Source organism: Pezoporus wallicus, unplaced genomic scaffold (genome assembly GCF_028554395.1).
Source record: "Pezoporus wallicus isolate ANWC-B61680 ecotype Strahan unplaced genomic scaffold, APGP_CSIRO_Pwel_v1 contig_7073, whole genome shotgun sequence".
Classification (NCBI taxonomy): Eukaryota; Metazoa; Chordata; class Aves; order Psittaciformes; family Psittacidae; genus Pezoporus; species Pezoporus wallicus.
This window is the reverse complement of record NW_026641326.1, coordinates 3095779-3110377: the sequence shown is the minus strand read 5'-3', so window position 1 is coordinate 3110377 and position 14599 is coordinate 3095779. Positions and strand designations below refer to the sequence as shown.

Genomic DNA, 14599 nt, shown 5'->3' with positions numbered 1-14599 from the left:
CTTCCCCAGCCCCGCCAGAGATCCCTGCCTGCCTGCACTGCGACACCGGACCAGGGCACCGGCAAGGGCAGGGTGCATCCCGGCGGGGCCCGCTCCTCCCGCGCAGCCTCCGCGCCGTCCGGCCCCGCGGCCGCCGGTTGCTCCTTACCCTGGCCGAGCCCATCGGTGGCTTTAAACTTTTCTGTGCCGAGTACCGGGGCCGCTCGGGTGCTCCAGTCCCGGCTCTCGTCCCGTCCCTGCCTCCCCACTGCGGGCGCTACCCTGACCCCTCCGCGGGAGTCCCTACTGCGCGGCCGGGACCGCAGCCGCTCCGCGCACCCCCCCGCCATGAGGACCCACGGCCGGGACAGCCCCGCGGAGCGACACCTCGGGCTGGTCACACCCGCTCAGCGGCCGGTGCGCGCCGCTGCGCACCCGCGCAGTGTTTCAAAGCAGTGTTTGCGCCAACAGCGGCGTGCACTACGGGAGGGGTGCGGGGGGTGGAAAAGCTGACAGCGCCCGCGTCTCGTCTCCGCGCAGGTAAGGCGGGCTCCACGGTCACCCGCGGAAGGCCCTCCTTGGTCTCCCTCATTCCCCCGCACCGCGGGCCTGACACCCCCTTCCTCGGCACGCCTGGACCGCGGAAAAGTTACTCGGGGTGCGCGGCGCTGCCCTCCGCTCCCGGGGCGGCCCCATCCCGCTTGCCCCCTCGCTGAACTCTTCCCGGCGGCGCGCAGCACCGCGCAGCACGCTCCGCGGCCACTTTCTCTTCCCCGCGGCGCGGAGCTGCCCCGCCTCCCGCGACCCGCCCCCCCCCCCCCCCCTTTCCCGATGCCGGCTTCCGCGCAGCTCCGCACCGGCGGGGCTCCCCCCCGCGCCCCTGCGCACCCCCCCCCGCCCCGCTTTGATGATTTGATTTATTTTTGATGGTTCTCTCCCCTGCACCCAGCCTTGTTTACCCAGCAGGTGGATGTGACGTCAGAGACTGACAACAGCAAAAAATAACAACATCTCCCTCCGCGGGGGTGTCGCGGCCGCCCCCCGGCCCTCCCTCCGCGGGCGGCGGCGCGGGGCTGCGCGGGGCGGGGAGGGGGGGGCGCGGGGCGGCGCGGGGCGGGGGCGCGGCGGGGCGGCGTGCGGGGCCCCGCGGGCGCGGCGCCGAGCGGAGGGCTCTATTGTTATTTACCGAGCGGCGGAGCACGCCGCCGCGCCGCCCGGGCTTCGGCGTGCCGGAGGGACGGGAGGGAGGGACGGGACGGAGAGGCAAAGCCCCGCGCCGGGGCCGCGCCGTGGTGGGCAGCGGCAGGCCGAGTCCTGCGGGTGAGTCCGGCGCCCCCCGACACTTTCCCCGCTCCTCCGGGGCTGTTGCACTTTTCCCCCCCGCCGGCCCCACGTGCCCGGCCACCCCCCCTTTACCTTCCTCCCCCTCTTCACCCCCCCCGACCGCCGGCAGCGCGGTACCTGGGGGCGGGGGGGGCAGCGGCTGTGCGCGGGTGCGGAACCCCCTCCCCGGGCTGCGGAGCCGCTACCCGCCCACTTTGGAAACTTCCCCCCCCCCCAACCCCCGCCCCGCGCACCCTCCGCGGACTGTGGGATGCGGCGTCTCCCGCCCTCTCCTCGCCTTCCTCGTGCTTTCCGCCGGGTCCCCCCGCGCCGCCGCGCAAGGGGCGCGCACGCCCCAACTTCAGCACTCGGGGCAAGAAGTTGTGGCGGGGCCGCGCCCCCCTCCCACCCCTCCCCCTCCCCCCCCCCCCCCCCCCCCCCGGGCCCGGTCGCCCCTCTCCCCTCAGCTCCGGGCACCTGTTGCCGCTTTCCACCCGCGCAGTCCTTCCGCAGTTGCGGAGCTCCGCGCATCCCCCCCACCCCGGGTCCCTCTGCGCCCATCCCCCTCCCCTTTTTTTTTTTTTTTTTTTGAGACGAAGTGTTTTAATAAACATCCGCATCTCCCCAGCCCGGCGCAACTTCTCGCTGCGCGGGTGCGGACCGCGCATTCCTCACGTGTTCGTTCCTCCGTGTGTGTGTGTGTGTGTGTGTGTGTGTTTCCCCATCCCCGCGCAGACCCGCGGTGCGGAGTCTCGGGACGGAGCCCCGTGGCTCGCTGCCCGCCGCGGAGCCGCCGGTGCCCGGTAAGTAGGGCCGCGCCGCGCTGCGCCCCTCGCACCTGCCGCTCCGCGCCGCTCCGCGCAGCCCAGCCCGCCTCCCCGGTTGCGCGCTGCAGGCGGCGTCCGAGCGGCGTGTCCGCGCTTCCCGCCTCCGTCCCCGCCCCGCCGGTGCTCTGTCTTTTGGGTTTTTTTTTTATTCCCTGAAAAAAAGCCGGTGGCGGCTGCGCGGGCAGCGCTGCGCGGGGCGCATCATCCACACCCCCCCCTTTCCCCCGCGCAACTCCTAACGATCCGGCGGCCCCGGCGCGGACAGCATCGCCGGGCTGGCTGCGGAGCGAGCCTGCCTCCTTCCACTTCGCTGTAATGATTTTAATTGCGTGGGTTTGCTTTGAGTGAACTAAACCGAGTGAGATTACGGCTTTATTTTTATTCTTTTTCCCCCTTCCCCCCCCCCTCCCCCGATCTCCCCCCAAAGCTGGCGGCAGCAGCACTCAGACCTTCCGTAGCCACCCGAGGTATCTGCGAGCCGCTTTTCTAGAGAAGCTGGAGCCCAACTTCTGTGCTCAGAAGTTTTAAGGTTTCATTTTTAGTAACTGTTCTTTGAGTGAGTAATCTATGTGTACCGCTCGCAGCGTGTCTGCCCAACGCAGGCTGCTGATTTCTGGGGTGCTGGATGGTTATAAATATTAAAGCAATTCCCTAAACTGGATTTCCTTTCCATATAGTTTTTCAAAACCTGGGTTTTACCTGCTCTGACCAAACGCTGCTGTCACTAATGACAGCTTCTTAATTAGACAAAAGTTTCAGGAATGTCGTCGAAGAAACTTATGCTGTTCATCCATGGTTTGCTTTAATGCTGCGGCCAAGGGAGAAATAGGCATTTCACTCGATCGAGTAGTGTTTTTACAGCTTCTGTTACTGCTGAGCAGCTCCTGCTTCTTGTAAGTTTGAGAGAGCCTGAAATAATTTGAGTTCTCAGAGAAGCGAGTGTAGGCAAGGAGGCACCGTGCATCTCCACAGCCAGATTTGGGGGAAGACGGGGAAATCGGGGCTGCTGGTTTCAATTTATCCCTTTTTTTTTCTCCCTCTGCACATTTTATTTGAACTATCTCCCAGGCATGTTGAATGGACCAGGGCGCTGGGGGAGGAAGCTCTTCACTAGTTACCATTCAAAAGGTGTCGGCTAAAATCTCATTGCAAGAAGGTATTGTAGCTTTAACATCTTGCATTGGCAGCATTCTTCCCCCTTAGTCTTTGGATTAGTCATTGTATGAGAGACAGGAAAAAAAAAAATCTCTTTTTTTTTTCCTCTGGAAAAAGTAAAGTAAACAGCCTCCAACAAGTGAACCTTGACAACCCAGATTAAGGAAGGCAGGAGAGATCAAACAAAGCTGCTGCTGGGCTGTTGTCAGGAGCTGCCTCACTGAAAGCTCTGGACTATTCGATCAGGCAGCAAGGCTATATGTTCACTTATGCAGAAATGGACCATTACAAATGCTGATCTTTGTTGTGAAACCAAAGGATAACTTGGAGAAAATAACTGCAATCTCAAATGAGGCTTTTCTGGTGCTCCTGGTTTTGACGGCAAACTTCAGGTTTTTTTTTTGTGTATGGGCTGGGTTTTGAGTTTGGCTTTTTTCTGACTCTTTATTTGAAGGGATAGTGGTTTGGAGCACACTGTATCCACTTTCAGAGGGACTTAGGTTTGATTTTATTTATGCTCCTGGAGCTGCAGGGAAGGCGGCGTTTCAGTAGTGTAATGTTGAAAACCGTAAGAGTTCTGTGGAATTCAGCTTTTATTTCTGGATCTCTGAACTGTAAGGAAACATGGATTATATTTTTTTTTTCCCCTCTGTTTGTAAGTGCTGTGCTGATGTATAATAGAGGAGTTCGGTGGCAATTAAGCATCGTGTGTTGTGTGGCTGCGTTCCTGAAGTTTAGAAAACTTGTAGTATCTTTACTTCAAACATATCACTAACTGGTCAGGATGGCACCTTGGTTTTGATACGAGAGGGTTTTTGCAGAACTGTGTGTAACTTCTCTTCATGGTGATGTGAGAGAGACTTTGTTACTGTGGAGGGTTTTGTGGTGATGTTTTTTTTTGTGGAAATAGCAGTAAAAAGCATGAAGAGATATTTGATTTTACTTCAACAGACATTTAGGATTTAAGTATTAATCAGACTTGCCCAGTGGGAGTTAGGTTATTTTTGTTGCTTGACACTCTCATGTTTGTATTCAGAAACTTCACTGCAAACTATGAATGTGCCATCTCTTTTGTTCCTTTAAAGTATTCCAAAACAATGGGGATATCTATTATTAAAAAATACATATAGCTGAGGAAAAGGCTATTGCCCTAATGGGTATTAGTCAGGAGGCAGACCAAGTGCACATCTACTGAGGAATTCAGAAATCCCAAACCTTTTTGCATAAGTATTTCTTTAATTAGCAGTGCACATCACACAATAAGTACTTTATACTTTTTATAAGGTAAGGTTTCATAACTGTCCTGCATAACTTATTATAAAGCCTGTAGATTTTTATGGTATATACTTTAATTAGACAATAAAAAGTATGTGTGTTAAACAGGCACACGTATGCTATTAAGCCATTTTGGGTAATGGGTAATGTTTTTTAGCATCTATAAACATTTTCTGCTTAAATCAGTTCCACCGGTGGTGGTAACGCAACTGGTTTTTGTACGGGCGAGAGAAGGAGCAGGGAAGTTGGGCAGAGAATTATGCATTGGGCATTACTGCGCAGCATATGCTGCAATCTGCTTTACACTTGGAGTGGATCACCTTTTTTAAGATCTAAAATTTGCATGATCATCCCTGGTATGATATACTGTAAACATTTGTAGCTCCAGAATTATTCCTATTTCATGACATTGTAAAAATTAGGGAAAAGGCTGGTAGTAAAAAGGCAAATTTATGGATTGCAGCCTAGCGTTTAGTATTCGTACTGCTTGTGGTCATTTATGTTGAGAGATTGAACCGGATAATGTAATTCCTTTTGTGAAATATCTGTTGAGCATGTATTTGTATATCAAATGAAATAACATATGCACACACATATGTAGGATATGTATGTAAAATACAGTTATTTCTGCAAGGCTGTCCAGTTATTTATAGGGCATAATGATACTTCCGTCATCTTAAATTTTCTGTGAGAAGCTTTAATAAATTTAAATAGATTATATGCTGTCAGAAAATAGTATAAATTTTGTTTACGATTCACTTGCTTTAAGGTACTTATACTAAAGAAGCTCATTTAACCCCAAGACTGAGTAGCATTAAGTGGTGAGAGGAGTCTGCTGAAGAGCTGCTACTGGCCTTTGCTCTTGTGATAATCTTAAATTACTACGATTTAATTGCAACTTCAAGGCACTGAGCTGAAATATTTTTATGCAGCTGAGTCGGGGCTGAGGATGGTGTAGGGAGGTTTCACAAGAAGCTGGATTTCTCTTCGGAGACAGCGTTTGTTCAGGCCTTTCCTACCCTTGGGAGCGCATCCAGCTCAGCATCGTGTGTGTGCCCAGACACGGCACTGGGAAGGAGCTTTGCTGGTGAATTCCCACCCTGGGGGGAGCAGGATCAGGCCCTGCAGTAGCCAGGCAGCTCAGGTGCAGAAGTGTTTTGTTTGCTGTTAGTTTTTAAGCTTACGTTTGAATTAAACAGCACGCTGTAATTACTCCTCAAATGAGCCTTGCTATCAAGTTGCTTCCTGGAGCTTCTCCCTCTAAGTCTCCACTGGGGAGGCAGGGTGAGACAGGGCTGGTGGCTTGAGGCAAAGACCAGGGGGTGGTCGGTAGGATGGGGACATGGATTGCGCCCTGCTTTGGACATAAAGCCCACTAGCTAATGGCTATGGCATGGTTCCCAGCGGTGAGCCCAGGGCGCAGTGAGCTGCTCTGCCTGTGCAGGGCCCGATCCAGCACATGCTGCCTTAACCCAGTCCTGCTGCTGACAGCACTGCCTGCAGATTTGGCTTTTGGTCTGTGTCACTAACGCATATCATTCAAACTTTTTCTCCCCCCCCCCCCCCCCAGTACTCCCCCCTTGCTACGTATAGTAGCATGTTTTCACACCCAGTGAGCAGTTCAACGCAGATATGATACGCAATAGGAACCAGAAAGCATTTGCTAAGTGGAATTTCTAAACGTCGTGCACTAGGGATCAGCAGCGTCTTTGCGACTGTTCTTAGAGGTCCTGGCAACCAAACTTTATTCAAATGCTTAGAAAGGTAGGGCCAGGCTCAGAGTCCTTGACTTCATGCCATTGAGGACACGCGTAAGTGCTTGGCTGCGCTAGAGCACAGCGGTGTTTAAATCGTGAATCTTGAGTGTTTTTCTGTTGGCCAAATCCTCGTAAGATGTCTCGTTGCAATAGGAAGTGAAGAAGATCTTGTGTGTGCTCGAACTGCTTGCTTCTGCACTGATAAAAACGCTGCTCGCAGCCTGCTGCTCTCTCAAACTATTGTGCCGTTTGATTCCCGCTGCTCGCGGTGCGTTGGGAATTGCAGCTACTGTAGGTAACAAGGTGATGCCAGTGTTTAACAGGGGGGAAAAGGTAGGATGGAATAAATCATGCAGTCGTTAGAGTAAGAACTTAATTGTGGGAACTGGAGTCTTAATTTAAGAAAATATATATTTCATTTGGGGCTGCAGAGGAATCAAGCTGTTCTATTTTTAGGAGATCAGATATTTGTTGGTTGGGATGTCTGGAGTGTTTTAACACGTGCTCTTTTTTCTTACTTCAGCACTGGAGGTACCAAGTCAGAGAAGCTGCTGGCTCTGCTCGCATGCAGCCTTCTTTGCAAATACGCTCTAGGGTTTTATCTTTCTGTTCTGCTGGCACCGATCTCTTCCATGCATGCAAGTGAACAGGGTTATGTCTAATGGCTGTTTGTATGTGGCAAGTATCCAGAATAATCTTGATAACTTTTTGTTCAGTGCCATCCTGAAAACCAGGATAGTCTTCTATCGAAATTGAGCAAAGGGAAGAGCATGGGCAAAATCAGTTTCTCTCCAAGAAGCATTTGGTACCTGAGGAGGACTAAATAATTTTTCTCCTCTCGTTGACCCTCCCTGTGCTGTTTTTAAAACATCTCCACTTTAGTGCCTTGAAATTGCAATTAAGTTGTAGTAATTTAAGGTTATTACGAGAGTGCAAAGGGCAGTAGAAGCTCTTTAGAAGTCTCATCTTAACATTAAATGCTACTCAGTCAGGGGGTTAAATGAGTTTCCTCAATGTGAGTACTTAAAGTAACTAAATCGTAAACAAAATTTATACTATATTCTGACAACTAATAATCTATTTAAATTACATTAAAGTATGTGTGCGAAAATTTAATTAAAGACAGAAATACTGTCAAGCCCTGTAAATATCTTGACAGATCTACTGAAATGGAACCCAGATTGTAAAATATTTACATACATCTGATAGGCTGTGGGGTTTCTGGAAGTGCTATTCTGGAACTAATTGTGGGCATTTTTTGTCCCAGATTCACGTTCAGTTGCAATGGTCTGGGAAAGCGACAGAAATAAATACCCAGGATGTTTTATTCGGGTGATTCTCCAGTGTATTGTTTACTGCTAATCGCTCTCTGTACAATACTTGTCACTGTTGTGTTTTATTAGAAGTGCCTATTTCCTCAATAAGTTGGTTTAGCACTGCTGTTCATTCTGAGGCACGGTGAAAGCGCGGGTTCCTTGTGTGATGCTGTGTAGTACTTGCAGCATGGCAGCGCTTGGATGTGCAATCTCTAAGTCAACTTTCTTCTGGGTGTCTGGCCCGGAGTGCATGCTGCAGTCTCTTGCACTGTTTAGTCTGTTGACTGAATTGATTTCTCAGGTAAAAAGTGCTTACAGCCTTTTTTCTGAATTTTTGGAATGCTTATGGAAGCGTTTCCTCAAGTACTGTATGTGTGGTTGCTGCGTGGGACCCTTCCTGCTGGTGCAGCCGTACAGGCATTCCCTTTGTGGTACATGGTCTGGGAAGCGGAATGTTTTGCCATGGATAAAACTGAGTCTGGCTGAAACTTCAGCCAAACTTTGGTCCTGCTTAAAATCCACCCGCTGGGATTCTGCACGTGGCCAAAGTTTTGCTGGGAATGTGCAGGATGAGCCGCATTTTCCCATCATCCAGTCATGGGTTGGGGCAAACTCCTACTATTCCTGGGGTGCATACTCCTGGAGCTGTAGGGTTACGGAAGGAGGATGAGGATTTCGGCATGGAGAGCAGGATGTGCTGGGAGTGTGGTGCTGCGAGTGCTGGCCGGGCTGGGTGCTGAGCACTGACAGCCCGACAGAAGGTGGCACAGTTCGGCAGGTTGGCTGGAGCCTCTAACGGCATCGTTAGTTTTCCCCTCTTTGCCAGACATTTCCTTTCATGTTGGATCCGAGTTTTAGCTGTACTTCCCGATCAGTCTTGTCATCTTGTTGCTAACAATTAGGGTCAAGTGTCTTTCCTTGGGCTCTCTCTGCAGCCTTCGTGTCGGTCTCCCTCCCCCAGCTCTCAGCCTAAGCTGTTTGTTCATTAATTAGGAGATCGGGCATATTAACACATCAGTAAATCGGAATAGTCAGACTTCCCAAGGCATCTCGGGAAACCCTCTCCGGTTTTATGTGACCGGACATGCACTATTGCTGATTTAGATAGCGGAGCCGATGATGCCGAAGTATTGTTAAGAGAGAGATAAATAGAGGGAGCCCAGCAGTAAGCAGAATGTCATGTCTCTATTAAAAAGCTTGTGATAAAGGAAGATAAAATGGCGAGGGGGGATTCAGAGCAGCCGCTAAACATCTGATCACAAAAATCAATGCCGGTTTCCCCCTTCCTGCAGAACACTTGCTCGCAGGAGTAATGTCTGAGCCTGGATTTGATTGCAGCGAGCAGTGGAGCCCTGAAAGGACTTTTGTTATTGCCAATAAAGACGGCCAGGGGTTCTCAGGGATTCAGGAGCTGTCTGAGCCGGGATTCAAACGTCCCTCCCTGGTTCCCTTTGAAGTGGCTGCCCCTCTTCTGCAGCCACGGGGTGTTCCCGGGATGCTGATGAAGTTGTTCCAGGCTCGCGCCGGGGCTCATTGCTCTGTGCTGCCTCATGCCTTGATTTCCCTGGTGCTGCGGCCACCTGTGTTCCTGTCCGGAGGTTGGTCCTTTTCTGCACGGCAGAATAAACAGCGATGCAGACTGTTGTATATTAGAGCCTTGCAGAGGCTGCTCTGCAGAAGTGAAAATGTAACTGCTGAAAAAGAAATCGGTGGTTGTAGCAGACGAGAGGGGAGTGGTATTAGTTCTACCATTTCTGTAATGAAACCTGCAGTAAAACGTTAAATCCTTGCAGCCTTGTTTGCTGAAAGAATGATAATTGTTCCATTAAGGAGGATTAAGTAATTAACTGATACTTCTTAGGAACCGGTGTCAGGTTTAAAAAGCATCTTCCCAGTGTTGTGCAACGAGTGTGAGGTTTATGTTCTCTTTCTGCCTTTGGAGAGGTGGGAGGTGAACGTGGTGGGACCTCTTCCCAGGAAACTTCTGGGAATGCCAGGGGAGCAGCTAAAATGTGCTATTCTAATAATTTCATTGCAGTGTTGTCTTTTTATGACTTGTCAGCCTGGGCCCATTGCAGGCCGTGCTTCAGGAGTAGTCTGTTTGGGATTAAGAAGTTAAAACCTTCTCGAAGTGTTCATCTTGGTGCCCGAGTTTTTTAATTTTTATTTTCATAATAGTTTGTATGTTGCAATAGGAACCTTGCTGGCAATGAGTCATGAACTCAGTCTTCCATGAACTTCATGACAAAGTTTTGTTAGCCGGTCAGGCAGCTCGCTTTGCTCATCCGGCCCAGTTCCCACGTTTGGAAAGAAAAATACCATTGAAATTGATGGTGTAAATCCTCCTTTCCTCCTGTGGCAAAACTCCCCATAAAAGCAGTGGCAGTGGAGGAGGTTGTGGGGTATCACAGAGCAGCTCCTGACATTGGGCTGTTTGGAAGATGTTGAGGCTGGATGTGGCTGGGAATAGCCAGGTCTGGAGAAGGATAGGGCTGGCAAGGCTTTTGATGTTGACTGATGTTGGGTCAGAAGTGCATTTTGGAGAGGGAGATGGAGGAGCAGGTGGGCAAAAGAGAACAATGGCAATATTTCTCCTTGTTTCACTTCTGAATGATCAGATTGAAGGACCTGGATGGTGAGAGGTGCAGGGGCTGGGGAAGCATCTGTGTGAGCCCTTCTGCATCCTGTCCTCCTGAGCTCGCTGCCTTTCTTTCAGGGCTTGATGCTTTTTTGTTTTTTTTTTTTTTGCCTTGACAGAGATCATAGAATTTGGCATTAACCTCATCAAATCGCTGCCTTTTTGCATATAATGGCCCCAGTTTCTAATATCGCAGGTAGTTATACTGAAACTATACCCAAACCAAAATTTTCTGTGAGTAATATGAATTCTGCCCAGCAAATAGCATAATAGTGGCGCCAAATGCGTTAGTATTGATACTTTCTGCTTTCATAACTGCTCTACTTCTGAAATAGGGCTCCTTCAGCCAGCATCATGCAATCTCTGTTGATCAGTGTACTGTAAATTATTCTTTCCCCTCGGGTGAATTTCATAAATAGGTGTATTTCCGTGTGCAGTACGTAAGACAGCCAGATTTTGCTTTGGTTATGTGGCCCAAGCCCCAGATACCTCTGTTGAAATCATGGGAGCTTCCTTGGGTGAACCGAGTTTAAAAAAGAATAAAAAGGGGGAAAAAAATATCAGTTTTGGCTCAGAGAATAAAATCTCTGAATATTTGTGCATGGAACATATAACAAGAATCTATCTGGATGTTTGTACAGAACTTCCCAGCCTATATCTACCTTAGCAGATTTAGAGAAGAGATTTTGCTTGTTAACACATTATTACTATTGCAAAACTTAACAACTTGGGTAATGTATTTTAATCAAAAGTTGTGTCAGGGGCCTTATCCTTCTTTGGATGAATTAAATGAGTGCTGGGAGAAGGAGGCTCTGAAATAGCAATAGGAACGTGTTTTTGTTAGTTGTAAATGATACACCCATGCGTAGCTGTTCAGATAATGTGTATTAGGTTTGTAAAGCTCCTGAGTTGTATATTCAGAAAAGTGAAAATGTATTTTACAGTGCTAAATCACTTGAATACTTAAAAGGCTTTGAAATAGGAATGTCAAAAGTATGCAGCATAATGATTGTTTGTACAAGTATTTTAAAGTTACTCTGGCTAACCTGAGTTTTCTGAAGGCCGGTACTGTAAGGAATGGTGGTCTTACTCAGGAAACCTTTCTAATCTGTCATTTCAGTTGCAGGATTTAACTGACAATGGGGGAAACCCATCTTAGTATATTTTAGCTGATGTCGTACCACGTACGCTTGTTCTGAGTTTTCCTCACTGCTACAGAAGCAGTATCTACAGCACTCAAAAAATGCTGTTTCATAAAAGTTGAAATGGAACATTACCTGCAAATTAAACTAAAATATCTTGAGCCTATGCGGCATATTCCTAGTGTTAAACAGTCGGAGAAAACTGGGTCTTTCCTATTAATTTTTCAGATCAGAATTGGTCTTTCTGGGAAAGGGTCCTCAGACACTTGAAGGGGAAACCTGATTTTTCAGCAAGTGCTTTATATTTGCTGAGGAATTCTGATAGTGCAAAAGTGTGTTGCGTGGAAATGGAGATTTATTCACTAGGATTTTTAGGGATTATAAAAGATGCCAGTGGATAGAAGCATGCTTATAGAGAGGTAAACTAGTAAATTTGAGCAAACTGAAAAATAGTAGCTATAGGCATCTGGTTCTGTTATCAAACTTGCTGCATAAGCCAGAGTTTATGCACTGTGATAATGCTAATGACCAGCAGAGCCAATGATGCATGACTGGAGGAAATCAGTGGTATAATCGGAGAAAGTTATCAGGTTTTTGTCATTAAATATTAGTGATAAATAATATACTTAATTTTGAGTAGATAGGACGTATTTAATTCTGATGTGGAGGGTTTCAATTTAATAAGGGGCATTGCTGAGTAAAATGATAATCTTTTGTAATTTAAAGGGAAAAACAGAAACGCATTTGTTTCAGCATAATCTCCGGGCAGCTGCCTTCCACCACTGTTTGTCTTCACTGGTGTCTGATAGCAAGGAATATCTTCGCAGCTATTTGAGTTGGGTGTTTATAGCAGGGTGTTTTTTCTAAGATGCTGGTTTGTGCAACACAGAACTAATTAGAGAGACAGAATCAAAGGGGATCTCTTTAGTATAAACTAGGTATTTTCTTTCATTTTCTGCTTAAAAACGTGAATATTGCGGCAAATCTAAACTGTGTGCTCCACGCAATGGTTCCCCTGTCGTATAGCCTGCCTGTCCAGGCAGTGACAGGAGGGAAGGCACGAGGACAAAAGATACTGATAAATTAGATCTTGTTTTGCAAGTTATCTTTGAAGTCAGTGGGAGAACGAGGAAGAGAAGTAGAGCTTAAACTGAAGTAAGAGGGATATTTATAGTGTCTATAAAGGACAGTTTGCACCAGGAAAAAAAAAATAAATCTGGTTGGCTTTTTTTAGCGAAACAGGCTAACACCCTGTGTAAATCTGTGTCATTAGCTGAGGCAGTGCGTGATTTTTGGAGCATTGCTTTTCCTTTTGTGAGCCTTTGCCCGCACAGCCACGTCCCCTGGGCTAGAGGCAGATGCGGTGCCGTGTCTGCCTTAGGGACACTTCCCTTGCCAGCTGCAGGACCTCTGCCCATGTCAGTCCATGGCCCCGTTTAAGCAGATAATGCCAGTTTTGCCCAACAAGCAGCTTTGTAACTTGGCCAGGATCTTCCCACCACCCCTCGGAGTCGTGCTCGAGCGCAGAATCTCAGCTCCAGTTTCCAAAATTAGATGGCACAGTGAGTAAACACAGAGTACTTGCCAGTTCTCACATCCTCTTTTGCAGCGAGTATTGCAGCAAATCCTGCAGGTTTGACTCATCTCCGAAGTTCTTCTCTGATTTGAAGCAGGTCTCGTCTGTCTTCTGAGAGAGAGCTGGAGGTCTGGCTGCAGCTCCTGAGCACACAGTCCTGTACATGAATGCAGAATGCTTATGTTGGCCTCTGCATAAACTTGGGCAGCTCTGAGGAACTTTAACTGGAGTTATATGCTTGTATCTAAGGGTAGAACTTGGCCTGCAGTCATCCTTTATTGAAACCTGTATGGAAATACTTTGTTCTTGTTACGCAGAAATATTTACATTCTGGTGGGAAGATTTTATTCCCCCTCTTTTCTTTGTTTTCCCCCCCTGCGCTGTGCCATAAGCACAAGGAGGGGGTGGAAGATATTATGCATAATGCCCTGTCAGTTAAAAAATAATATTCAGGATTTCAACTGGTATTTCTCATAGGTCCTAAAGAAAAAGAATAATCTGCCTATATTGGAAACACTGTCTGCTTGTCTGATGACAGCGAACCATCCAGGGCAGGATGGAGATTCTACTTAATGCTGTGGGTAAATTGGAAGGGAAAGGGCATACAGTGCAGAAAACTTTCTGGGTAAATAAAAGTAGTGTCAAGTGCAGCCCCCGTTTGAAGAACAGTGTGTCTTAATGTTTCTGTTCATCGGCGCTGATTCGCCTCCGCATGTCAACCTCTGCCTGGTGGATGCTCTCAGCAGATTGAGGAGGAGGACACATTGCTGTGCAAGTGCATTACAATGGTCCACACGTGTGCCGTGACTCAAGCGTGCTCACAACTTCATGACATGTATCAAATGAGAATTGTTTCTGTGGAAGGCCTTTTGCTCCTTTGTTTTTTCTCAGATGAAGGCTGACGCTGCTTTCACAGACTGTATGACAGTGTGCTTGGTGCTGTATAGGGTGAGGGCTTGGTTCATGTTGCAGCTAAGCAGATTTAGATCTGTCTGCTTGTCCCTGGGTGCTTCCCGTTGTCCCCTGGGCTTCAGCTGACTGCCTGACCTGAGGGTGAGACTGTGCAGGAAGCAAGACCAGCAGAACACTAACTTAAGCAGCTGAGCATCCTCATTTCTGCCAGCTGAGCATCCTCATTGGACTCTTTGGAGGTCATGGGAGGGTCCAAGGAGGTCAGGGCCACCCCCTTGATAAACCTCATGCCTCTTGGTTGGCTTTGCAGTGAGGTAAAACTTCTGCCAGAGGCTTTGTGCCTGGACCCGCTCTTCTTCATGTAGGCAGAGGAGTCTTCCTTGCACAGCTGCCTTGGGACATGCTCCCAGCAGTACCTGCTGGTGGGACCACCCCGCCAAGCTGGTGCAAGTATGAGTTTTCATTAAATTCTTAATTTAATGCTGTTCCTTTAGTGCCAGGTACTAAAGTTGTTAATGTGCACATACTGAAAAGCCTGGCATTGTGTCTTCCTTGGGTTTTCTTCTTCCTTGTTAGCGGTAGATAATGAGCTGGTCCAGAGCCTGGGTATTTTTGATTAAGGCACTGAGAGATATCCAGGTTACCAGCTGCTGTTGTTTCTTGTTGTTTTGTTAATGACTTACCTGTGTGCTAAGCAAA

General features: G+C 48.5%; 1 protein-coding gene across 12 annotated transcripts in view; it reads left to right on the top strand.

Moving 5' to 3' along the window:
- The first annotated feature begins 326 nt into the window (after positions 1 to 326).
- The window catches only part of FOXP1 (forkhead box P1), a 387258-nt gene continuing 372985 nt past the window's right edge, over positions 327 to 14599 (top strand). For 4 of the 12 annotated variants that reach the window (XM_057422843.1, XM_057422851.1, XM_057422850.1 and 1 more), the window contains exon 1: positions 1092 to 1299. The gene's annotated coding sequence lies outside the window, so the exon portion shown is untranslated. Of the gene's footprint in view, positions 520 to 1091; positions 1300 to 2031; positions 2106 to 2574; positions 3023 to 6160; positions 6412 to 14599 lie in introns of those variants that run through there. The other 8 variants (XM_057422855.1, XM_057422856.1, XM_057422837.1 and 5 more) reach the window with 7 other exon arrangements.